Source organism: Peromyscus leucopus, chromosome 4 (genome assembly GCF_004664715.2).
Source record: "Peromyscus leucopus breed LL Stock chromosome 4, UCI_PerLeu_2.1, whole genome shotgun sequence".
In the NCBI taxonomy this organism is placed as follows: domain Eukaryota; kingdom Metazoa; phylum Chordata; class Mammalia; order Rodentia; family Cricetidae; genus Peromyscus; species Peromyscus leucopus.
The window spans coordinates 53,600,243-53,616,983 of NC_051066.1; positions in this window are offsets into that span (position 1 = coordinate 53,600,243).

Genomic DNA, 16,741 nt, shown 5'->3' on the forward strand with positions numbered 1-16,741 from the left:
GCAAGCTTTTGTTTTTAAAGCCAGCTGATTATCAGCTCTCTTTCTCTCTCTCCCTCCCTCATTCCTTCATTCTTTTCTCTTTCTTTTTTTGCTTTCTTTTCAGAAAACAGAAATATTTTATCCATTATTTTTGACTAAAAAAATCCCACTCAATGTTATTTTTTTAAATCAGAGTTTTTTGTTTGTTGTTTTGTTTTGTTTTTACATCCCAATCAGTTTCCCATCCCTCCTCACCTCCCAGTCCCTCCTCCCCACCTCTCTCCCGACATCTGCTCTTCCTTTCTCTTCAGAAAAGGGCAGGCCTCCCATGGATATCAACCAGCCATGGCATATCAAGTTGCAGTGAGACTAGGCACCTCCTCTCCTAGTCAGGCTGGATGAGGCAACCCAGTCGGAGGGAAGGGCCCCAATCAGGCAACAGAGTCAGAGACAGCACTTGTTCCCACTGTTAGGAGTCCCACAAGCAGACCAAGCTACACAACTGTAACATATAGGCAGAGAGTCTAGGTCAGTCCCATGCAGGATCCCTGGTTGTCAGTTCAGTCTCTGTGGGCCTCTATGAGCCCAGGTTAGTTGATTCTGTGGATTTTCTTGTGTCCTTGGCCCTCTGGCTCCTACAATCCTTCCTCCCCCTCTTCTGCAGGATCCCCTGAGCTCTGCCTAATGTTTGGTTGTGGGTCTGTGCATCTGATTCTGTTGCTGGGCAAAGCCTCTCTGATGACAGTTGGGCTGGGCACCAATCTATAAGTGTAGCAGAATATCATCAAGAATAATTTCATTGATTGTTTTATTTTATTTTATATTTTATTTGCCAGCCATGTTTGGTTCTATCCTGGGTCTCTGGGCTGTCCAGCCTCTGGGTCCTGGTCCTCAAGGCAGTGTCAGGAGTGGGCTCTCACCCATGGCATGGGTCTTGTACTGGCTGGTTGTGTGTGTCAACTTGACACAAGCTAGAGTCATCAGAGAGGAAGGAGCCTCAGTTGAGAAAATGCCTCCATGCGGTCCAGCTGTAAGGCATTTTCTCACTTAGAGATCCATGAGGAAGGGCCCAGCCATGGTGGGTGGTGCCATTCCTGGGCAAGCAGTTCAGGGTTCTATAAGAAGGTGGGCTGAGCAAGCCATGGAAAGCAAGTCAGCAAGCAGCTCCCCTCCATGGCCTCTGCATCAGCTCCTGCCGCTAGGATACTGCTCTGTTTGAGTTCCTGTCCTGACTTCCTTCAGTGATGAACAGCAAGGTTGAAGTGTAAGCCAGATAAACCCTTTCCTCCCCAGCTTACTTTTTGATCATGATGTTTCATCACAGCACCAGAAACCCTAAGACAGGTCTCAGGCTGGACCAGTCATTGGTTGGCCACTTCCGCAATTTCTGCGCCACCTTTACCCCAGCACATCTTGTAGAAAGGACAAATTGTAGGTCGAAGTTTATGTGGCTGGGCTGGGGTCCCAATCCCTCCACTGGAAGTGTTACTTGGTTACAGGAGATGGCTGGTTCAGGCTCTGTACCTCCCATTTCTAGGAGTCTTAGCTAAAGTCACCTTCATAGATTCCTGGGAGTTTTCACTGTTTCTAGCTCTTCCCAGCGATGCCCCCCTCAATTCCAGCTGTCTCTCCCTCCATCCTAGCATATCTGATACCTCCTGTTCCCTCCCACCCATCCAGATCACCCCCCAATCCACTGGTGATGTCTATTCTCTTTCCCCTTCATAGTGAGATTTGTGCATCCCCCCACCAGCCCTCCTTATTACTTAGCATCATATACACAATGGAGTACTACTGAGCTGTTAAAAACACTGACATCATGAAATTTGGGGCAAATGGATAGAACTAGAAAAGATCATCCTGAGTGAGATAACCCAGACCCAGAAAGACAAACACGGTATGAATTCACTTTTAAGTGTGAAGGAGAGCCATGCTGCATTCCACAGGCCCCAGGATTGGCAATCTTGCTCCAGTTTACCACACAAACCTAACATATTCATAGATTCCAAGGACTACACCTCAGACCCCTTGAAGAGGGGATTATTCTGACTAGTGCAGGGAAGTTTAATGACTAGTGAGGAAATGGATGTGGAGCAGAAACTTGCCTTAGGAGTTTGGTTTTCCTCCTACCAACACGTGTGGGCTGTTTCTAAGACATCAGAACTGTTGATGATGAAGACACAGAAGGCAGCCAGGCAGACTTACCATCCACTGCCCTGTCTGAGGTTTTCCCTGCTACTGTCTGTCATCCTGATTCTCCTGCCTTTTAACTCTTTAACTGGTCCAGAACCCCGGCAGGAACAACTGGCTTCCACGTCTTCCCTTACCTGGAGCAACTCCCATGGCAGGCTTGATTTGTTCTTTAGAAGCTTGACTGAACACTTCTCAAAGAATATTCAAACGTGGTTTTGCCTCTTCCTCACCCTTTTCTTCTCCTTTGGAGGTTTTCACTCCCAGTTCAATTTCTTTAACAGTTACTATTCTATTCAGATTTCTGTAGTTTGAGGGGTTTATGTTCGAGGTTTCTGGCAGTTTTCTTCTAGGCTTTATAAGTCATTGCTTCGGGATTGTTCATCACGTTGGCTTAAATCTCAAAGTGGGCCGTGCCCGTCACTCTTGCCTCTTTCACATCTGAGTTCCATCTTCTGTTCCCGGATCAGCTGCCTTTTTTTTTTTCTTTATAAATCCTGCCAGAATTGTCTTCGGCTTTATTACTAACCTCCAATATTACACTTTTCTACTTGTCCTTCTGTTTGTCTCTGTTTGCAGCCCTGTCCCTTCACTGATTTCTCTGGAGTTTTCTGAGATCCTGGTTCCCCCTTTGATGCAATTTGTCCTACACAAAATTTCATACTCGGGGTTTTTTCTGTCATCCAGCTACAAATATTTTGGGATTTTTCTTATAATTTTAATATTTTCCAACCTTTTAGTCTTTTGTTTCCAAATCCAATGGGGCTTTATACCTCAAACTGCTACTGTTTTCTAGTTCTTAGTCTCTCTGTCATTAGATCAGAATATACAGTTTTCCTGAGGTTGATTCTTTGGAGGCCTATATCATAGAAATCTCTTTGTGAATGTGCCAAATGTAATTACAAAGAAGTACATCGTTTGTTGGAGCTAAAATTCTATATTTTCTTTTAGTTTCAACTCATTGTAATTAATTACTAATGTTATTATCAACCACCCTTTTTATTTTTATTTTAAAGTGTGTGTGTGTGTGTGTGTGTGTGTGTGTGTGTGTGTGTGTGATATCCCCCTGGAGCTAGAGTTACAGGCAGTTGTGAGCCACCTGATGTGTGTGCTGGGAATTGAACTCAGTTCTCTGTGAGAGCAGTGAATGCTCTCAACAAGTAAGCCATCTCTCCAGCCCCTGCCCTTTCTTTTCAATGAACTTCTAAGAGTCAGTATGGAATCTTGAAATAGAATTAATTAATTTCCACTGTTGGCTCCTGGTTTTTATTACAGCCATGTATTCTGTAATCATTTTAGCTTCTTGATCATTGCTTTTAACTGCTCATTATGCTTCTCTTTGCTCTTTCTGATGCTTTTCACCTCAATTAAATTTTGCCACATATTAAAACTGTTCCTCTAAATTCTTATGATTCATAAAAACTGGCATAGCTTTCCTTACATTGATATTTCTTATCTTTTTGTAGTCTATGATCTTAAATGGGTGTTTTGTAGATAAACAATACTTGATCTTTTGTATTTTTAATTGAAAATGGTAACTTGTTTTAGTTTGTGAGTTTTATTCATTTAAGCTTTAAAATACATGGTAGGGGCCAGAGGCTGTGGTAGTTTGAAAGAAAATGGCCCCCAAAGGGAGTGGCACTATTAGGAGATGTAGCCTTTTGGAGTAGGTATGGTCTTGCTGGAGGAAGTGTGTCACTGTGGAGGCAAGCTTTGAGGTCTCATATATGCTCAAGCTACACCCAGTGAGACAGACCATTCCCTGTTTACCTACACAAGATGTAGAACTCTCAACTCCTTCTCCAGCTTCATGTCTGCCTGCACACTGACCTGTCCTACCATGATGATAATGGACTAAACCTTTGAACTACAAGAAGGCTACCTCAATGAAATGTTTTCCTTTATAAGAGTTGCTGTGGTGATGGTGTCTCTTCACAGCAATAGAATCCCTAACTAAGAGAGGTGCATAGCCCAGTGGTAGAGCACTTCTCTAATCAGTTACTTTTACAACCTGTGCAGACCGAACGTCGTGGATCTTAAGCAGTTCTCAGCTCCCAGCTTGTGCTCTCTCCCAATTTCCTGAGTTAAGTCTCTTGATGACAGTTCAGTCCCCATTCTTCCCCACAGACTAGTCTCCCACTCCAGTGATGCTGTGCCTCAGGACATCTCTAGGTGCTCTGGGGATGCCTTTCCCAAAGCTGGAGTGGGCACTTGGCTTCTCATCTCTATTGCCCTAAAAATTGCCATGCTCTCTTCCTCAGGGGTCACCAGCTTTGCACTGTCACCTGTCCTGATGGTCACCTGTCCTGTCCTGAGGCTTCTTGAACCCGTTTACGCCATCCTCCCCTCTTGAAGAAATTCTGGACAGGAGGTGCCCCAGATTCCAGTAAACAGGAGACAGTTTTCACTCTGCTGGCCATTAGGCTTCCAGAGGAGGGTTATGCACATCACAAGCACCGAGCCTCTATTCTGTAGAGTCAATGCCATCATGATCATTAGAATTTTTTGATGAAAATGGTAGACGAATGTCACATATACAAAACCAAGATGGAGCAGTGAAGGCTGAAAAATGAACAGGAGCCTGGATTTTAGTTTTCCAGAAAAAAAAAAAACACTATAATAAGTAAACAAATGCCCACTTAGCATAGTAAGAACTGGTACCATCCTATGACATAAAGAGCTATCAAGAGGGCTTTTCCTTCTTATTTTACAATGTCATACAGATGGCCAATACCTGCCCTTCAGTGAGGAGTAGTTTTGTATACAAACATATTAATTACCTAAATTTAGTCACTCAAACTAATGAATGTGCTTGTATGAAACAGTTTACTTCTCATTTGTATGAAAGATAATTTCTCCTCACCTATTGCGGGCTTCCTTCCAGAGTGAAGTCAAGGTTATTTAACTTGTAAAGTTAAACCTAGACCTCATTTGAAATGAAATAGTATCCAGCCCTTGACCAGTAACCTCTAGGAGAGGTTTATATGAGGCTAGTTGTTAGGGGGCACAAAGGTCCTTACCCCCAGAACACTAGGGAATCAGGAATGTTAAACATGCAGGAGTCTCTGCTGAAAGGAAGAATTACCTGTTTTGTGCCCAGAAGGCTGGGAGTGGGTATTGTTAATGACTTGGTCGCCTTTTTGCTATCTGTGGAATACCCACCTTTTTTTTAAAAAAAAAAAAATAGAGGCAGATTTCACCCAAATTCCCCAGAATGATTATCCCAGACTCGTCCCTCCCTAGACCATTATCTTCAGCTCCCAGTTAATAGAACCCATGCTGAAGGGGGAAGTCACATGTACTTTATGCCTGCTGTCCACTATGCTATCTCAGTCAGAGACTACACTAGATTCTAGACCTTTCAGCTCTAGAACCCACCCTCATGGTCACACGTACTTTGTAAAGGAGCTTCTAAGTAGTCATACCTTAAACTTTATTGTGCACCTGGAACTGGGAGTGATTGTTGCCTGGGAACTTCCCCCCAAATTGTACTGTTTTAAAGATGCAAACCGCCTGGCGTCAGACTCCGCGCGTCTGATCCAGGTTGATGAAGTCAGTCTGAGCTGAGTTTTCATTCTCACCTCTGTGACGTGTCCTTGTCTGCCTGGACATCTGCAGCCCCCCGCCCCCTCAGCTAACTGTCTTTTATTGTTACAGAAATAGATTGAGGGCTACATAAAAAGCGGTTATATTTACAGGTACTATAATTAAACATTAAGGATTTTGGGGAAATGTCTTCGTCATTCCCGGGCATTATGGACAAGCTTGAGGGATTTTACTCTGGGGCTGCCGAGACGGTTCTGCAGATGCAAGAACTTGCAGTGTAAACCAGACAACACGAGTTCAGGCCTTCGACTCCACAGTGGAAGGAGGGAACCGACTCCGGGAAACTGACCTCTGTCCTCCATATTTGTGTCACAGCATGCATACGTGCACATGTTCACCTTCTCTCTCTCTCTCTCTCTCTCTCTCTCTCTCTCTCTCTCCACACACACACACACACACACACACACACACACACACACACACAACACTGTCACATTTTGTTCAAATTCGATGGCTTATCAAGCACATCTCTGGGCTTATTAGTTGTTTTTGTTTTGTTGAGACAGGGTCTCTATAACCCTGGCTGTCCCAGAACTTGCTATATAGACCAGGCTGGCCTTGAACCCACAGAAATCTGCCTCCAAATGCTAGGAATAAAGGCATGGGTCACAAGTCTGGCCTCTGGGATCACAGGATGAATGAAATGAGTCTTGCAGTTAGTTAGGCACAATCAATTCAGGAGCTGGGAAAAGACCACGTACTAGTATATCTCCCCCTCGTGGCCAAAATGCAGAAGTTTCTATGACTAAAGACAATTTGCTAACTGGAGCATTAGCTCAAAGGTAAAACTCAGAGAAGACGGAATACTTCCCATACTTATGGCACCATATTATGAGCTTGGTATGTGGAAACATGCAACACAATATGTATTAAGAAGAACTAAGTCTAGATCTGTACACTAGGGATAACAAATACAAAGATGCATGTTTGAGTGTTAAATCCTTATGGAAGAGCTGAGCAGAACATACTCCAGAAAACGTAGTTTTAACCACCTCATTCTCTTTACATTCACAAAGGGAATGTGCTCTGTGAAATGGGTCCTTGTGTCACACAGTGTGTTAACACAAATCTAGATAGTACAAGTCAGACACAAGCCACTGTGTGGCTTCCGGCTACACACTCCCCCGCGCCAGCCCCACCCCACAAGACATGGTAAATACAAGATGCATGAGGCTCCTACTCCCATGGTACTGCATGCTGCTTTACAGTGAGCTATTTTTCAATAGGGTAGAGTCTATTCTAATGATAAAAAGGAAACATAGGGACCAGTTATTTTCCTGCTCATTATCATCATCAAGAATTTACTGTACATAATTGCATATGCTACACATTGAAGGGCAATGCAAATCTATCAATGAGAAAAATTCATTGTATATAAACATGTTAATTGATTCAAATTATCAAACTAATGAATATAGGTGTAAGCTACAGAGCAACAGGTTTATTCACATCAGTATCTCCCTAAGAAATGGGCTGTGCTATGACCTGGTGCTGGCTATAACGTCACCAGCAACAAGAACTTAGCTCTGGAGTGGGGCCACCATCATTGATCAACAAATGTTCTCAGCAAATGACTAATTGTTCTTAGTGTAATGGTTTTGGCATCTTCTGTGTATTCTACAGAGCTAGGTTCTGTGGTAGAGAGAGTAAATGAAAGGTCTCCATCTCTTCTGTGAGCATGGAGGAAGCTGTCTGAATTGACTCCTAAGCTAAGTGGCTGGAAACTGGGAGCGGCAGTGGCGCACGCCTTTAATGCCAGCACTCAGGAGGCAGAGCCAGGTGGACCTCTATGAGTTCGAGGCCAGCCTGAGTTACAAAGTGAGATCCAGGACAGGCACCAAAACTACACGGAGAAACCCTGTTTGGGGGCGGGGGGGAGGTTAGAGGGAAGCTAAGTGGCTGGAAAACAGAAAGAGACTGAAGAGGCAGGACCGGACTCCTTAGAAGTCAGTGCAAGAAAGGAAGGAAGGAGTGATGAGCAGGAGAGGCCTGCCAAAACATAAGAGGATGCAATTTCATTTTAGCAGCATAAAAACTAAGGATAAACACCCCAGTAGAGCAAGTTCAGTGCTGTTCTTTAGTATTTTCAGTTTGTAGTGCTTCCTAGAATACCACTGTTCAGTGCTCTTAGTCAAGAATAGAGATGCCTTCTAGAACTACTTTGCAGGCATGACCACAGGATTCAGAGAATTACAAATGAGTATGTACCATTTTCTAAATGAAGAAATGGAAGCTATTCAAATGAACTATTTAATACCTGGAAACAAGGCAAAGGGTGGGCAGTACACCCTTTCAACTACATATGGGATGAAGGACACCTCTAGATCATGCTTCAACTTCTTCATTCTTTTGGGGGAGTGTGCAGCATGCAGGCAGATGTTGCGCTGAAGGAGTAGCTGAGAGTCCTACATCTTGCATGCAACAGGAAGTTGACTGAGACACTGCGTGGTATCCTGAGCATAGGAAAGCTCAAAGCTCGCCCCCACAGTGACACACTTCCTCCAACATATCCACTCCAACAAAGCCACACCTCCTAATAGGCCTGCTCCCTATGAGCTTGTGGGGGCCAATTACATTCAAACTACCACATTCTACTCTTTGGCCCCCATAAGCTTATAACAATATCATAATGCAAAATGCATGTAGTCCAACTTTAAAAGTCCCTATAGTCTATCACATTCTCAACAATGTTTAAAAGTCCAAAGTCTCTTCTGCGATCCATGCAATCATTTAACTGTAATCACCTATAGAATCAAAATTTTAAAAAAAAATCACATTCTTCCAACATAAAATGGCACAGGATATACATTACCATTCCAAAACATAGAAAAGGAAGCATAGTAAGAAGATACTGGACAAAAGCAAGTCCAAAAACTAGCTGGGCAAACTCCAAACAATGCCTCTCCGTGTCTGATGTCAAAACAGATCTCTAACTTTGTTTAGCTTTGTTGACTACAAGACACTTCTTTCTCCTGGGCTGGTTCCACTCGATGTTAGCAGCTTTCCTCCCAGGTGTCCCATGACTCTGGCATCTCTCACATCTTTTGTCTCCAACAAAATCCAGGCTTCACACAATAGCCTCTCTAGGCCTCCATTCAGGGACACCCCTGACACATGCCTGGCTTCAGCGGCTTTCCTTAGGTGCAGAGGCAAATTCCATAACCTGTTTCTTATGTTCTTAATTCTGAAGCCAGAACCAAGTTCTGCTGCTTACTGGAGCTGGAACATGGCCGCCTTATTCAATTATATCTTCACCAACTTTCTGTCCTTCACTGCCTAAGCTTGGCTATCCTGAAACTGGATCTCTAGACCAGGCTGGCCTCAAACTCAGAGATCCACCAGCTTCTGCCCTCCCAGTCCTGGGATTAAAGGTGTGCGCCACCACACCTGGCTCTAAACCTTTCTTTAATTCCTATTCACAAATTGGAAATTTCACTGGGTGGGATCTTGTCCTGAGGTCACCAATCCCTTTATTCCATTTCTTAATCTGTTTATCTCCTTGAACACAGAACTTAGCTCATTCCACTTGCTGGTGCTCTTTTTCTCCTCAAAATTTCCATTTTGTACTTTACTCTGCCCAGCCTGCTCCTTTTCATTATAAATCTTCATTAGAATTATCACTAATGGGCTAGAGGGGTGACTCAGTGGTTAAGAGCATTGTAGAAGTAACCAACTATCTTATTAAATAAGAAACACAGAACCAATGCAAAGAAGAAAGCCAAGAGGTCAGAGCTAAGAGCTAAAAACCTTACCCTTCCTCTCGCAGTGATCCTACCTCTCCGAAAGAGACCTACTTCCTGTGTGTCTGTCTTTATAAAGACTTTCAGTTCTGCCTTCTCATTGGTTGTAAACCCAAACACATGACCGCCTTGTCACTGCCTGTCTGTACAGACCTCCAGGTCTTCTATGGTTAGTATTGAGATTAAAGGTGTGTGTCTCCAATGCTGGATGTATCCTTGAACACACAGAGATCTGCCTGGCTCTGCCTACCAAGTGCTGGGATTAAAGGCATGGGCCATCATAGCCCGGCTTTTGCTATTGCTTGCTAATAGCTCTGACCCTCGGGCAATTTTATTTATTAACATACAAATAAAATCACATTTCAGTACAAATAAAATACCACCATAGAGCATTAGCTGCTCTTTCAGAGGACCCGGGTTCAATTCCCAGTACCCATATGGCAGCTCACAAATGTCTGTAACTCCAGTTCCAGGGGATCTAACACCCTCACATAGACATACACCCAGGCAAAAAACCAATGCACACACACACAAAGAAAATTAAAAAAAATTTAAATTTTTAAAAAAACCAACCCATAGGGGCTGGAGAGATGGTGCAATGGTTAAGAACACTGGCTGCTCTTCCAGAGGACCTGGGTTCAGTTCTCAGGACCCATGTGGCAGCTCACAACTGTCTGTAACTCCAGGTCCAGAGGATTTGACACCTTCACACTAATACACATAAAACAAATTTAAATAAATTATTTAAAAAAAGAATTATCACTAATAACTACACAACAGAGTCTATAGTGGGCTGTTTTGAGATTTTTCTCTTCCAGTGAAATTAATCCAAAACTCTTCACTTTAGCCTCAGGCAGACTTTTCAAATAAGGGCAAAAAGCAGCCACATTCTTCACCAAAATATCTTGAGAACAATCTCTAGGCAACATACTAGAATTCTTCTCCTCGGAATCCTCCTGAGCAAGGCCCCCACAACTCATCAAGTCACACTCAGCAACATTGTCTTCCATGCTCCTACTAGTATGGCCCATTAAGCAGTACTTAAACCATTCAACTGCTTTTCTTTTCCTTCTTTCCTTCCTTCCTTCCTTCCTTCTTTCTTTCTTTCTTTTTTTGAGACAGGGTTTCTCTGTATAGTTTTGGTGCCTGTCCTGGATCTCGCTCTGTAGACCAGGCTGGTCTCGAACTCACAGAGATCCACCTGGCTCTGCCTCCGAAGTGCTGGGATTAAAGACATGCACTACCACCGCCTAGCCTTCAACTGCTTTTTTAATCCACAGTCCAAAGGTCCATATTCTTTCAAATAAAAGCATTTTCAGGCCTATCACAGCAATACCCCAATCCCTGGTACCAACTTCTGTCTTAGTTATGGTTTCTATTGCTGTGAAAAGACACCATGACCACCACAGCAACTCTTTTTTTGAAACTTTTATTTTTTAATATAACATGTATTTAGTATGATACACAAACTATAAGAGTAGATGTAGTTGAATTAAGTTTCATAAAAGGAAGGAATTTGCATCTTACATCCAGCTCAAGAAACAGGACATTGCCAGATCCCCAGAAGCCCCTTTCCTGATTCCTTCCAGTCCTTGTATCTCTCTGCCTAGGGGAACCATTACCTTGCACACAACAGTTCTGGCTGCCGGGTGCTTTACCCAAATGAAACAATGTGCTATAATCTTGCTTGTAATTGTTCAAAACTGTGTGGGTGAGATTCTTCCATGTCATTGTGTGAGTTTTGGTTCCTACATTCTTTTTTTTTTTTTTTAATGCTTAATGCCGTTTATTGAAGGAAGGAGGAGGTCTTAAATACAGGCTTACAGCACAATGGGAGAAGGGCATAAGTTTACTACCGATGTTTTACAATCTTGCATCTAAGCTGTTAACACCCATTATGCAGGATACACAGACAAGGAACTTTCCTTAAGCATTCAGGAGGGTGGAACCTGGCAGAGAATTAGCATAGGGAGGACATCAAGGTCAAGGTCAGCAAGCAAGGCAACAGTTACCCCAAACGGGGGCTAGGACCCCACAGGTGCCCCTTTTACTAAAATATGAGCTTCTGACTTAGGTTGCTGACCACAGCAACTCTTATAAGGAAAACATTTAACTGGGGTGGCCTGCTTACAGTTTAGAGGTTCAGACCATTATCATCATGATGGGGAGCATGATAGCATGCAGGCAGACATGGTGCTAGAGGAGTAGCTAAGAGTCCTACATCTTGCAGGCAACAGGAAGTCGACTGAGACACTGGATGGTATCCTGAGCAGTGGAAAACTCAAAGCTGGCCCCTATAATGGCACACATCCTCCAATAAGGTCATACCTACTCCAACAAAGCCACACTCCTAAAAGAGCCTTTCCCTATGAGACGATGGGGGCCAATTACATCCAAAATACCACAGTAAACATCCTACCAACTGAGCTACACCCCTGGCTCCTTTATTCTTAGCCTACCACCAAGTAAACCTTAATTTTCATCATATTACAAAAAATTATAAACTGTGTATAGTTATTTGTACTTGTATTCCTTGCATTTTAGAGGTTGAATTAGGAGGATCAAGCTGTCAGGGACAAGGACAGAATCTCTAGTTAGTGGAAAAATACAGACCCCCAATAAGACAGGGAACTAGATCATCTTACAGTCAGGTTGCCTAGCAATAGGACATTGAGTCAGAGCCCTTGACGCTCTCACCCTGTAAACATCCTATATGAACATCCTGTTAGCTTGCCCCACCTTATGCAGATTACAGCTTCTTGCTCCCTCCACCCTGCAGAACTATATAAACCCTTGTGAAAGGAAATAAAGTGGCACTTTGATCAGAATCCAGACTTGGTGTCTTTCCTTTGTATCTCCTGTCCCTACATTCCCTCCTTAGGGTGGTTGAGAACCCGTTGAAGCCCTGCAGGCAGGACATCAAGCAAATTCAAAGCCAACCTGAGTATATTTAATTAACTAATTAATTAACCAATTGAATGACTGGAGATCTCTTAGTCTTTTCCTGGATTTAGCCTATGTTTTGCAGTCTGCTTGTCCTTCGTCTTTTTTTCCCAATGACATACGTAAACACGTTTAAGAAACCTAGTTGTAGCTACAAACACACAATGCTGCAGACACACATCCACTCGCTTACAGCAGCATGGACAGAAAAACTAGCCAGTTCAGCCCCTTGCCACTGCATCTTGCTGCAGTCCAAACAAATGAGGCCAGATCACATATCCACTCCAATTTATTTTGACCTCTCTAATGTTCAGACCGACTGAATAGCTAGTTGCCACATCTTCATTACACAATGTTCTCTGTAGATCTGTGGTTCTCAACCTTCCTAATGCTGCGACCCTATAATACAGTTCCTCGTGTTGTGGTGACCCCCAACCATAGTTATTCTTTGTTACTTCATAACGGTAATTTTTCTACTGTTATAAATCATACTATAAATATCTGATACGTACACCATGGCACTTGTGTACCCACCTATCTTAGTTAGGGTTTCTATTCCTGGGGAGAGACACCATGACCACAGCAACTCTTATAAAGGGAAACATTTAATTGGGGCTGGCTTACAGTTTCAAGGGTTTAGTCCATTATCTTAATGATGGCATGTAGGCAGACATGGTGCTGGAGAAGGAGCTGAGAGTTCTACATCTTGATCCAAAGACAGCAGAAACAGTTGGTGTGCTATTCTAAGTATAGCTTGAACAAAGGAGACCTCAAATCTCATCCCCACAGTGACACACTTCTTCCAACAAGGCCACACCTATGCCAACAAAGCCATACCTCCTAATAGTGCCACTCCATTTGGAGGCTATTTTTTCTCAAACCACCATATCACCTCATCTCTCACCCTTCATACAAAACATGTAAAAATGTAATAAACTTTAAAAAGAAAGTTAAACGTAAGTCATACTATCTTGGACTACTGTTATTTTCCAAGAAAAGCAAATGTCCTTCTGTGGCATAGGCTTTATTTATGATGGCATAACAAAGCCATCATAGTCTGCTGTCTGAACAATTCCTAGTAGGTTATCAAGCCAGTAAAATTGTCATGGTAAATGATATTCTTAATCATTTTCAAAAGTTTATTTTTCAGAGTCACCTGAACTGCAGAGCATCAAAATAAATTCTATTTCTCCCATTTATTAAGAGCTGCTGTTTAATCCCAACACTGAACCCTCAGGTGTGAAATCCATCCATTTTAGACCTGATACACACTCCTTAATCATTTTGAATGTCTTTGAATTATGATATTGTTCCAGTGTGGATTCAGCACTAGTCACGGTGGACTTTGCCTTCAAGAGTAAAATTTATTTCCAACATAGCTTTTGGAAAATGTTAAGAGGAATTTTATAAAAATTTTATAAAATATTTACTTATTTGTTGAGAGAGAGAGAGAGAGAGAGAGAGAGAGAGAGAGAGAGAGAGAGAGAGAGAGCTCATGTCAGTGTCATGCATGGGAAGGTCAAAGGGCAAGTTTTGGGAGTCTTTCTCCTTCCACTGTGGGATCTGGGGATTGAACTCAAGTCATCAGGCTTTCACAGCAAGTGCCTTTACTCTGAGCATTTCTCTGGCCCGAGTGGAGTCTTTTCTAAATGCAAATACACACATATAAATCTATAAAACAGAACCTACAGAGAGTTACAAAAGAAGAACAAACTACAAAATCATAACTTTTTTTTTTTTTTTTTTTTTGTTTTTCGAGACAGGTTTTCTGTGTAGCTTTGCCTTTCTGAACTCACTTGTAGCCAGCTCCTCGAACTCACAGAGATCACCTGCCTCCCGATGCTGGATTAAAGCGTGCGCACACGGGCTTTTTTTTTTTGGAAAATCATAACTTTCTTTAGAAATTATAATAAAGTGAAAATGGTTATGTGCTCTAAAGAGAACCCTGCATAGCCCAGATTTGTAATTTTATGTGATCTATATGACTTTCTTCTGACATCTGTTTCTACTCAACTAAAACTCTGTATCTTAGGTTGGACTCCATGGGAGTAGATTGTGAGAGAAAACAGGAGAGGAGGGGTTGGTTGCAGCCTACAAAGACCTCAGAGACCCCTGTGGTCAACTCAGAGGCTGATCATTCCTTCTGATTTAAATCAAATGAAAACCAAAAGGTCAAGACCTTATTGCCCAGCTGCTGGATGCAAGATGCCCAAAAGAGGGCATGTGACTTGGGTGTAGGCTCTAGACTGGATTAAATGGGTATGTGATTTACACCATTTGGTTGAATTCTTTCAAGACGTCATCAACAGAAGAGAGGATGGCTCAGTCTATTAAAGTACCTGCCTTACAATCACGGGGACCTGAGTTCAGATCCTCAGCACTCACAAATAAGGTGGATTTCCAACAGAGTCTTTGAAAAACATTATGAGGCATCTTTTATAAAGTTTTTATTTATTTAGAGTGCAAGTGGTACATGTCTGTAACGCCAGTGCTGGGGTGGCTGTGACAGGAAGATTCCAGGGGCTCACTGGGCAGCCAACCTGGTTGAATCAATGAGCTCCAGTTTGGTGAGAAACCTAGTCTCAAAAAATAAAATGAAGAACAGTGGAAGGCAACTCTTGACATGGACCTGTGGCCTCCGCCTGCATGTGTGCCTATATATACACATTTGCAAAAGCATATACATATAACACCCACACAGAGGTGGTGGTACTGTCTACATTCTCTAGAAGGCAATGTTATTTTTGTTAATATCTTGATATGGAGACAGAATCAGTTTCTGAATCTCGCATTTGGCCTTTATTATTATGCTATGTCTTCTTTCATTTTTTAAAGCCGTCTATTTATTTTTATTTTATGTGCATTGGTATTTTGCCTGCATGTATGTCTATCTGCATGAGGATGTCAGGTCCACTGGAACTGGAGTTACAGACAGTTGTGAGCTGCCATGTGGGTGCTGGAAATTGAACCTGGGTCCCCCAGAAGAGAACACAGTACTCTTCTTAATCACTGAGCAATCTCTCCAGCCCTGTGATATGTCTTGCCACAGAGACAAGGAATCATTTTTTCCCAACAGAGGTCATGGCTTCTGCAGACCTAATTAGCTAGTTTTTTGTTTTGTTTTGTTTTCGTTTTTTCGAGACAGGGTTTCTCTGTGTAGTTTTGTGCCTTTCCTGGAACTCACTCTGTAGTCCAGGCTGGCCTCGAACTCACAGAGATCCGCCTGCCTCTGCCTCCCGAGTGCTGGGGTTAAAGGCGTGCGCCACCACCACGCACCCTAACTAGCTAGTTTTACATTCTTTCAGCACCTGCTATTTTCACCATTCAGTCCTAGGCCTAGTTCTAGGCTTCCATGAAGACCTTCTGGCTTTCCCATAAGGTTTTGAATGACCAATTATGACGGTTATTCTTGTCAATTTGGCTGGATTGAAAAATACATAGGAGGTGAGTAAAACCTTTTGGGTGTGTCTCTGAGGTTCCCAGAGACAAGGAAGTCATGAAGGTTATGATTAAATGTACTAATTTAATCTACCAATGAATTAAAAATTTGAATAGACTATTGGGAGGCAGAACCATGAGAGGTGGACCTAGGTAGAGGAAGTGGGTCACCGGAGCTGTGCCTTTGAGAGTGCACTTTGGCACTTATCTTTTCTAGTTACTTTTCTCTGTTTCCTGGCCTCCATCAGGTGCTACCTGCTCCCACAACCCCATCATACCTCATCTCAAGTCCACAGCAAAGGGTCCAACTGACCTTTTAGACTGAAATCTCGCAAACCCTGAGAAGTCTGATAGAATTACCAGCCACACTCCCAGACGGGACTAAATCATCATGCACTTAAGAAGAATCTAACCTTTTCTAAGCTTTCCCCACTTCTCAAATGCAATATTTGACATTTATGTATTGATGAATTGTGTATGTGTCTGTGCGTGCGCATGTACGTGCGTGCGTGCGTGCGTGCGTGCGTGCGTGTGTGTGTGTGTGTGTGTGTGTGTGTGTGTGACAGCACATCTGTGGAGATCAGAGGACAACTTGTGGGAATCAGTTGTCTCCTGCCATCATGCGGGTTCCGGGAATCAACTTTGTTGTCAAGGTCGGCAGCCAGCACCTTTATCCGCTGAGTCATCTCGCCAGCTCTTTTTCGAACCTTTAAATCAAATCACGTCTTTGAAATATCCTTGTGAAAGAACTGAGTGAACTGGAAAGGGTTCCTATGGTTATCATTTGTATTTTCTAATTGTAGTAACGCTTTTTTAAACCACTAACTCATCTACAAATGGCTAGG